This window comes from Malaclemys terrapin, chromosome 3 (assembly GCF_027887155.1).
Source record: "Malaclemys terrapin pileata isolate rMalTer1 chromosome 3, rMalTer1.hap1, whole genome shotgun sequence".
NCBI classification, from domain to species: domain Eukaryota; kingdom Metazoa; phylum Chordata; order Testudines; family Emydidae; genus Malaclemys; species Malaclemys terrapin.
The window spans coordinates 184,188,579-184,199,726 of NC_071507.1; positions in this window are offsets into that span (position 1 = coordinate 184,188,579).

An 11,148-nucleotide genomic window follows, 5' to 3' on the forward strand; every position below is an offset into this window, starting at 1 on the left:
GGGTTATAGGGCACTCCCCCAAGGTATAGAATGTCACAACTAGAAAGCAGTGATCCAAACTTAGTGTGGAAATTAGGCCTAATTTGTGAACAAAATAATGAAAGGATGGACTATTCCATCCAACACTTCCTTGTGGGGCCCTCAAAAAAGAGATTTTGGAAGATGAAGAGAAGGGGGACAAAGGCTGACTGAAAGAAGGGGAAGGGGCAAGCTCCACCTTCTGGCTGCCACCCCCACCATCTCCTGGGACTAAGGTTACCAACTTTCTACTCACACAAAACCGAACATCCTTGCCCCACCCCCTAAGCCGAGGCTCTGCACCTGCCCCGCCCCTTCTCCGAGGCTCCACCCCACTCTCACTTCATCCCCACTCCCTCTGTTGCTTGCTCTTCCCCACCCTCACTCACTTGCCTATTTTCACTGGGCTGGCTCAGGGGATTGGGGTGTGGGAGGGGGTGAGGGATCCAGCTGCGGGTCGGGCTCTGGGGTGGGACCACAAATGAGGAGTTCAGGGTGCAGGAGGGGGCTCCAGGCTGAGGCAGTGGGTTGGGATGCAGTAAGGGGTGAGGACTCTGGCTGGGGGTGTGGGCTCTGGGGTGGGGCTGGGGATGAGGGGTTTGGGGCGTAGGAGGGGGCTACAGGCTGGGAGTACAGGCTCTAGGGTTGGGACACGAGGGGGCTCCAGGCTGGGGATGAGGGGTTCAGAGTGCAGGAGGAGGCTCCAGGCTGGGGCAGGGAGTTGGATGCCCCTACACCTAGGAGCTGGAGTGGGGGCATGCCACTGCTTCCCGGAGCCACGCAGAGCCATGGCAGGCAGGGAGCCTGCCTTAGCCCCGTTGTGCTGCTGACTGGACTTTTACCAGCCCACTCAGCAGTGCTCACCAGAGCCACCAGGGTCCCTTTTCGACCAGGTATTCCAGTCGAAAACCAGATGCCTGGTAACCCTAGCTGGGACACTGGGATCCACTAGAACATGATTCAGTCTTTGTCACCCTGAACCCAAGAAATGACCTGAGAAAGAGGAACTCAGATGACATTGCAACCTCCACTGATTCCAGCTGATCCTAAACACCATCTAAGATGTGAGACTCTCTCTCTCTCACACACACACTCTCTCTCCTTTTCCTTCCCTGCCTTATTTCTTTTATTTTCTATTTCTCTCCTTTTGCCTTTTATTTAATAAAGAGTCTGGCTTAGCAAGTCAAGACTGTATATTTTGCAAGACTGCTCTGAGCATATGATCAGAGAGGCAGCTAAAAGCAATGCCCTAAACAGTCTGGTGCTGGTACAAATATGCCAGGTCTCAGAGTGGCTGATAAGAATGTGTACTGGGCCTGTGTTTTTCAGCAATGGGATTGCAAGTCAACATCAGAGACAAGTTGCATGTTCTATCTTTGCTATTCTTTTCTTTTTCCCTTTGTATGTGTTTGTTTTGTTTTGTCTTTTAGGAAATGGAATTGAACTTCAACAACACAAACAATCACAACTGGAACTGGATGAGCTGAAACTAAATAGCTTCTTCTCTCTTCCCCAAAAGAACAGTTATTGCCATATTTAATACCATGTAAGAGACTGTTAAACAAGGAGGGGTTCTTTCTAAAGACTCTCTTCAGCTAAAGGGAAGAAAGGGAAAAAGGGATGTTTTTGTTAAAATGAAAGCCTTACTTAATACTTTATATTTGAAATGCTTAAACTGTGTTTCTGTCTTTTATGTATCTGTAATAAAAGGTTTTAAAGGATTTCTAATACAGTGTTTGTCATGTTACTAAACAGTCTTAGGTATTTGTACACCAAAGCCCAATTCTTGTTTAAAATTATTTAATGTTGGACATTTCAGGGTCATGTTAACACCTCTGACTCTTTGGGACCCATTATTCCATCAAAATTAATACAACAGGGAGAAGTCGGGGTGTTCAGGGATGTTGAGATGGGTGCTCTGCATGGGGAATATGGGAAGTCAGAGGAACATGGCGAGTCAGGGTATCAGAGATAGGAAGAGGAGTCAGGATGGGTGCTCTGCATCATAGGCGTTGACTTACTCAGATCCGGGGGGGTACTTGACCCCCCACTCCACCCTAGGCCCTGTCCCCATTCACCCCTTCCTCCAAGCCCCCACCCTGTCTCTTTCCACCCCCACCCTGCCCCTGCCCCTTTTCCTGCCTCTTCCTGCCCCCACTTCTCCCCCACCCCCCAGCACCTCCTGCATGCCACGGAACAAATGGAAGCAAATGGGCTATATTTGCATTTTTATCCAAAGGCTGGAGTAAGCTTTTCATATCAGAATATCAGACACATAGTAATATTATAAAGAGAGTTTATTATATATTTTTATTTTATACTGCTCATTAGATTGACAGCTCTGGAGAATGAAGTCCTCTATTCACAGAACAGACAAAGTATGGACAACAGCAGTACAAGTTTCCCCTGGTGGGATATCAATGCTCTCACCTGAACCTGGAGCGACAACTTCCCTTTAGTATAGAACTTTAAAATGGGCATTTCTGTATCTTATGAATGCTTAACTTTACTGTATTTATGTTCCTCTGACATAATTTTTGTATGGGATTATCATTTTGACTTTTTAAGTCCCTTATAATATAGATAGTTACCTAGCTCTTGATAATTTTTTTTACATTTAATAATAATAATAATTAATAAATACCTATCTGTCATCTAGCACTTTTCATCAGTAGCTCTCAAAGCACTTTACTAAGATGGCAACTAAGATTATCAGTTGAAGATTTTACCCATGAGATAATATTCTGGTCCCGACTTCACTTGCTTTTAGTTAGCATAACCAGCTACCTGGGGATTCTCAGGGTGTAGGTGGATGGGGAATCTCAAAGTGAGATAGGGCCAGTATAGTGTATCCTATGCCAATGCTCCTCTTGATTTCCAGAAAGGGTGTGTGTGGCCAGAGAGCTGCTGGGGAAGAAATAATGGGGAAACATAGCATCATTCTACTCTTTCCCTTATACAAATGCCTACATATTTAATCTCAGACCAAGTCTACACTATAAACTTTCATCAGCATAACGATGTCATTCAGAGGTGTGAAAAACTAGGGCATAGCACTAACAAGCTGTCAGCTGGAGTGTAGTCTTAACCCTGGTTATGGTTATGTGTCTTCAACCCTGGCAACTCAACACCAGGACTCTGTCACAGGGTCTCTTGGGCCAGACCCAAAGGGGAGCAGCAGTTCTCTGTTCCACTTCCCTGACCACAAAATTGAGGCCGTCAATCCCCTGCATTATTCTATGACTCAGGAAGCTCAGTCCAAGCCCAAAGGGCAGCCAGCAGTGCATCCTGGGACTTGCAGTCTTTCAAAGCAAGCAGATACTATGTAGAGATCTGTCTAATCAGGACACCTCTGAAAGGATTCAGAGGCTCCTCAAATAGGGGTGTCTACATTACTATTAGCATAGTTTGCTTCGAAACAGATGGATACAGTACCCCTTTGAAAAATCTGGACCCTGTCTGTTTTTCTTCTCTCTTCTACTAATCAGACCAATGCTTGGAAACTGAGAGCAGGTCTACACTTAAAACGCTGCAGCTGTGGTGCTCTAGACCTTTAGTGAAGATGCAACTATGCTGACAGGAGAGCTTCTCCTGCTGGCATAGTTAATCCACCTCCGTGAGAGGCGGTAGCTTTGTTGATGGGAGAAGCCCTGTCTACACTAGGGGTTAGGTTGGTATAACTGCATCGCTCAGGAGTGTGGATTTTTCACACCTCTGAATGACATCGTTATGCTGATGAAAGTTTATAGTGTAGACTTGGTCTGAGATTAAATATGTAGGCATTTGTATAAGGGAAAGAGTAGAATGATGCTATGTTTCCCCATTATTTCTTCCCCAGCAGCTCTCTGGCCACACACACCCTTTCTGGAAGATTCTATCTCTAAGGAAAATAGGTTCTTGCAAGACATCTACCTGGGAAGAAGAGGTTAGGCAGATTTTGGGTGGAGTCTTGTTAGGCTTTGGGAGGGGGTTGTCTTGGGGTTCCAGAAAGCCTCTATCTAAGCATCAGCAGCAACCATAGAATTCCAAGGTTGCCCATACAACAGCTGTTCCAGCTACCCAGACAGTAGGAGGCTACTGTAGCAGCAGCCAAGCAGGGCTGCCCAGAGGGGGGGGGCAAGTGGGGCAATTTGCCCCAGGCCCCGGGCCCCGCAAGGGTCCCCACGAGAATATAGTATTCTATAGTATTGCAACTTTTTTTTATGGAAGGGCCCCCCGAAATTGCTCTGTCCCAGGCTCCCTGAATCCTCTCGGCAGCCCTGCAGCCAAGCCTCCATAGCCGTCACCAGAGAACAGTGCTTTTACCTCAGAAACAGCAAACAGTGGCAAGTGTCAGCAAAGCAGCAGGCAACAATGGACAGCGCTCCCTACATCTGACAGTGCAGAAGGGCCTACATAGACGATCAGAGGGAATTGCTGTGTCTGTGTAAATCCAATTCTCTTTTATTTACTATCCAATAGCATATGGGTTTCATTTTAAATAAAGCTAGCTGGCTGTGGTCTGAATGAGATCTTCCCCTACCCATCTAATAACTGCCTGGCCTGTGCTTACTGGATGTTTAGTATTAAGTATTTAGTATTGTATGTTTAATTGTTATATTGGTATATGCTATAGAGTTAACTAAGATTGTTATTGTATTAGTGTTTTTCATTTGTTGCGCCGCTTCATTCTCTTCTTAACTGTAACCACTGTTCTATCTATTTCTATTCTTTTATTGTAACCACTCACTTCTAAATAAAATATTATTTTTGTTTTTGAAGATTTATTGCTTGCTTGTCTATTCTTGATTGGAGGACTGTATCCGTGTCCTTTCAAGGGACAGTAAGGCTAGTTTGCTTCCCTGGCAATTCCTTTAGGGCAGACCACAACCTTGGTTAGCAGTTTAGATAAATTAAGGTTTTAAATTAAAAGCAGTGTCTTTAGGCGACATCAGTGGTATAGTATAATTGGATTCAAATCTTCCAGTAACAATTTGGGATCCCCAAGGCACCCAGGCAACAAGTGACAGTTGCCTACTCCCAAGTAACCCAGGAGGGAAAGGAGGGTTATAGTAATATGATTCAAATCCAAATAGAGGAGACCTTTATTGTCAAGGTCTTGTAATTCCAAACTAGACTACCATCACATATTTTGTCTACACAGCAAGTATTTTACCTAATCTAATTTGCCTTTATCTAATATTAGTATTCCTTCAACAACTGAACACACATTTCTAGTTCTAATTCCTAAGTAAATTATACACCTTTTTTCATAAAATCAGAAGGAAGCTAATAGGCTTATCAGAGTTCTTTGTGAGAGGTTAAAACTACAATGTCCTAAAAATTCAGGAAAGATGGTAAAATAACCATTTTAATGCTAATTTTTATACCTAATTGCAGGGTGATCTCTACTCAGTCATTTTTGTGAATAACTTTGTTATTAAGTTTTAGGTTCATGGCACTGCTTTGGAAATGTTATCCACTCTTAGGACCCACTTTTTTGAAGTTAATGGTAGAATTTCCATTGACTTCAGTCAGAATAGGATTAGGCAACTCCTTGCTGGTAGGTAGAGTAAATATTTTTCTACCTACATACTTCTTATCAATATCTCGTGTGTCTGGTACATTTAACTATCTACTTACAAAGAGGGAAGACATTTAATACAGGAAGAAGTGAAATGAAATTTCATTCAGATTTTAAATGAAGTCTTTTCATCTGCTCAGAAGCCTCTATGTTTTATTGGATCATTATATTACTTTACAATTCTGTCATGCAGCTGTTTGTTTCTGTTAGAAATACAGTATCTCATCCATGCAGATCAGAAGATGGATGTCACAATAAACAGTAAAAAACGTGTGGAAAACTTGGGAGCTCATGTAACAAAGAAAGAATTGTAATAGCAAGATGTAACACAGTATTATGGTGGAGCAATTGCAACACCATAGTTAAGGTTGCATTTTATATTGCAACTAAAGTAGGAGATCATTCTGGGGGTTTTTTTGTTTGTTTTTTTTATAGGTATAACACACTGTATCCAAAATTTCAGCATGTAATCTTTGGATAAAACTGGAATTTTCTGATGTGGATGAAGAAAATCAGTTAATTAGTTTCCAAGTTCTAATCAAGTAAAAATTGACCAAAATAGTTCACTTTCTAAGTCTCATGATTTTTTCAGTCCCTACAACTTAGAAACTCCAAACTGTAGAAAGTGTGTATTAAAAAAAAAAAAAAAAAAAGGTGTATTGTGAGAATTTTGCAAATAGGAACTGGGAGGCTGGGTTTGAGAAGGAGGTGCTGAGACTGAGGAGGTGCTGAGGAGATGCTGGCTTTCAAAGCCTGGGGCTGGTTGGGCAAGGAGATTTGTACAAAAAAACTAAATTTGACAGTAGTTTCACCCAGTTTGAGATCAAAAGGGGAGGCATTTATGAGATGAATGCTGTTTGGAAACACTGAACAACGGAACATTACATGAGGTATTATAAATCATGCTTTTACTTTTACTGTACCATTTGCTCTCTAACTCAAGTTAATGCATATAGCATTAAATATACTTAAATCCCATTTAATTTGCATTGTTCCAATAATTAATTATGTTTCCTAACTTTATGCATCACTATTGTTTTTCAGCAATGCAATTATCAGTATTCAGCACAAGGACATTTTACAAATTGCATTTTCATGCTCCACTAGAGGATCAATTCAAGGTGTCTTACATATCACCCAGAGACTAATTTGTTTAAATTTGTAGCCAAAGTACAGCAGCAAAATTAATAAATAAATTGGAAATATGTTAGTAGATACCCTGGTTTTTCATTAGGTACATTTGGAATTACCGTACAAAATAATTATTGGGTCCAAATTTTATATATGTATTAATAGTTTTCTATAGATCTTGAAACATCTGCAATACTGTCACTTCCAATTTCCATTTCCCTTTTTTAACCACAGCAGCTTTGGAAAAGTTATGTAAGATGCAATACTTGCATCAAACCTAAGCATGATGTATCCTTTCCTTTTTTATTATTAACATCACTGTTATCATAACCTGTAATTGCTCATACTTATACAATTGTTTCAAGGCCCAAACCTACTTTATACTCAACAAAACTCTCAATTTGTAGGGTTTTTTCTTTATGTAATGGTAATAAAGTTGAAGTAGCTAATCCTGCTTGTAGCATGGGTATAAGTACAGGCAATGGTAGTTTTGTCATTTGTTTCAGGATGGACAGGAGTAGATCCAGATTTCCTCCCCGCCAAACACAGCCCCAATTAATATAGCAGTACTACTATTTCCAGTTCTCTTTTTATATATATATGTATGTGTGTGTGTGTGTGTGTGTGTGTGTGCGCCTAAAAGATAAAAAGGACTTGGAGGAGGGAAAAAAGAGGTCTAAAGTATTGTAGGGAGTGAGAGGATTGGAGAGTTTCCCTGGAGAGGAAGACTACCTTGAAGAATTTCTGACGGAGGGAAAGAATTAATAGGAGTCTTTAGAGAATATAAGAGTGAATTAGGTTCACATTTTGAAAAAGAAGTAACAGTCCAGTGTCTAACCAAGTAATGTGTAACTTGTTCTCTATTTCTCATATTCTTCTATTCATCAGATCATTTTCAAATCAGCCAGGTAAATCACAGACTGCAGACTATTATAATACAGAGTGGGAATTAGGAAAGGGAAATCAACTATGAAGAAACAAATGGAGTTTACTTACTGTAACTGAAAATGCTTTGAGATGTGTGGTCCCTATCTGTATTCCACACATGGTATGCATACACGACATGCACCTGAGTCCAGAAATTCTTACAAGCAATGTCTATCAGCCTGCATATGTGCAGCAGGTCTCCTCATACTCCCAACTGAGGGTATAAAAGATGGTGTGGGCCAACTCCTCTCCAGTTCTTTTTACTGTGAATTCAACAGGATCCAAAACAGAGGGAATGGAGGGCGGGCAGTGGAATACAGATAGGGACCACACATCTCAAAGAACTTCCAATTACAATAAGTAACCTCCACTTTTTCTTCAAGTGCTTGTCCCTATTTCTATTCCCTATGTGGATGACTGACAAGCAGTGCTCAGACTGGAATTGGGTGTGAGGAAGCCAACAGTAAGGATGTTTGCAGTAATGCAGATCCCACTGCTGCATCCGCAACAGAAGCAAGAACTAATATGTAGTGTATAGCAAATGTGTGGATGGAGCTCGAGGTGGCTGCTTTGCAAATATCTTCTATCTGGACCTCCTACAGGAACGCTGTAGAGGCAGCCTGTGCTCTCGTGGAGTGAGCTGTGACACCTCCAGTGGAGGGATGTGTGCTAACCTGTAGCATTCTAGGATGCATCCCGAAACTCACTTACAGATACTTTAAGTGGACATAGTTTGACCATGCAATCTTTCTGATATGGCAATAAAAAGCTTTGGTGACTTTCTGATTGGTTTGCTTTTTGGAGGTCAAATGCCAGGGCACACCGGACATCAAGGGAGTGAAGTCTCTTCTCTTTGATGGAAGCATAGGGTTTCAGAAAAAAGACTGCAAGTGGACATTTTGGTTCATGTCGAATTCAGAAACAACTTTGAGAAGAAATTTAAGATGTAGGCGAAGGGAAACGTTCTCCTTGTGAAAAATCATATATGGAGGGTCTACCATGATGGCTCTCAGCTTGCTGACCCTCTTGGCTGAAGTAATAGCCACTAAAAATGCAACTTTTATGGACAGGTGGGGCACGGAACATGATGCCAAGGGTTCAAAGGGAAGGATTCGGAACTGGAAATGTTCCTGGCCCGCCATAAGCTGAAGGAACCTCCTGTGGGAGGGCTGAATTGTTGCCCTAGATTTGAGGGATGTGAGTATGATTTAGCTAATTGCAACGATATTATGTGCATTCACCATGAATTAATGAAATAGAACACCATATAGTTAAGGGTTAATTTGAAAACAGTCTTTTAGAGGCAAGGTCAAAACTAGCTGCAGTTTCTGCTAATCAGAATGGGAGGAGGGGAGAGAAACGTAAATAATTGAGACTGAAAGAAGATAAGTGGATGAAAAACTTTGAGCCTAGGTGCCTCTGATATTAGAAATTTATTGAAAGTTAGGAAAAGTGATGATCCAGTAGGGATCATTATGACCTATGTGTTTTGCAGAAGTTAATTATAAAAAGCCTAGATAATACAGTGTACTTTGGAGCACTCCTCTGGAGCTATCCTTGGAGAGGCGTTTTTCCTGACACTTTTACTCCCCGGCAGGGAGGCATTTGACCAGCGCTGATCCACCATTGATTACTCAATACCCTCTCAGAATAGGTAAATATCTGGGATGTTCTAAACCTATTTCTTATGTCTGCGTGTGCTTAAATCTAATAAACTGCAGTTTTAGACAAGAGCATATTTACTTGCATTAAGCTTTGATCAGATGGAATTACTGAGTTCCCATTGATTTATTCCTGACACCACCTGGAGTGAAACAGTTAAGTTACCACTGCTGGGGGTTCTGAAAACCCCGGGTAACAGAATGTCTATATGGAAGTACACATCCTTCATGTCCACAGACACAAACCACATCTCCTCCTGAAGGGAGGGGATTATTGATGCCAATGTAATCCTCCTTAATTTTGACTTTTGAATAAAGATGTTGAGTTGCCAAAGGTCTCCACCCTCCATCTTTTTGGGAGGACTAGGAAATATGGAGAGTAGAACCCCCCACACACACCCTGGATACTGAGGTTGGATGCATTCTATTGCCCCTCGGTGTAGGAGGGATTCTGCTTCCTGTTGAAGAATCACCTGAAGAGAGACCAGGAAGGGGGCTTGTTAGGGGGAGAAGGAGAGGAACTATATGGCTTATCCCTGATGGATAATCTCCAAAATGTCTGTCATGATTAACCACTGGTGGTGGGCGAAGAGGGTGAGACAGCCTTTAACAGGTGGCTGGGAATGGGTAGACGTGGTGGTAGAGGGGACTTAAAAACAAGGCCTCTGAACCCTCTGGCATTTTGTTGGAGGCTCGGCTGGGCACTGCTAATAGAATGCATGAGGAGGCGATGGCCTTGGTTTATAGGTTTCTCTCTGGGGTTTCCTCCTGGGAGCTGGAATGTAGATCCAGGGAGTACAGAGTCAATCTCAAGTCCTTTAACAAGTGTAGAGATTCGTCCATTTTCTTATTAAAGAAATTCATTTTCTCATTAAAGAAATCAAATTTATCAGAATTTTCTCATTAAAGAAATTCACTTTATCATCAAAGGAAAGGTCCTGAATGGTGTTCTGGACCTCCCTGGGAAATCCCAATGATTGTAACCAAGAATCCTTCCTCATGACTATACCAGTGGCCAGACTTCTGGATGCCATATCTGTTGCATCAACTGTGGCCTGAAGGACTGTTTTCACTACTAACTTGCCCTCCTCTATGAAGGACTGAAACTGAGCTCTGACGTCTGGGGGGGAGCTTGTCCTTAAAGTTTGCTCACCTGGAATAGTTGTTAAAGAAATATTTTGCTAACAGGACCTAATAGTTAGCGATGCAAAATTCCAGGCTCACAGAGCAGAAGACCTTTATCCCCAGGAAATTGAGACTCTTTGGGCCCTTGTCCATCAGAGTGGTCCTTTGATATTGTGACCTAGCCCTTTCCGTAGCTGCCTGTACCACCAAGTTTGGGGCAGGATGGGAGAACAACAATACAGTTCCCTTGGCAGGGATAAAATAGTGTCTCTCAGCAGTCTTAGGTGTGGGGGCGCAGGATGCTGTGGTGTGCTAGACCAATCTATCCAATTGTAGGATGGACTCATTAACCAGAGGGATACTTTACTCAGTCCTTGAGGTTGCAAGATATCCAGGAGCCAGTACTGTGGGTTCTGGACTTCCTCCACTGGTATCTGGAGGTCATTGGCAACTCTTTGTATTAGGAGGGGCACTGTTCATCTGAGGGGGCCAATGGACAGGGAAGTCACTATGACCCAGATTGGATAGTGGCCTCATAAACTTCTTCATTCGGTGTTTCCCAAGGCGAAGCTCACAAGCTTCTCAAGTTCTTGGTGGAAACGAGTGACAAATACTGCACTTTGCAGAGATATGCGTATCACCCAGACAGTAGATGCAGCACTGGTGTTCATTGCTGATGGAGAAGGAGTCAGGGCAAGAGACACAATTCTTGAATTGCAGGAT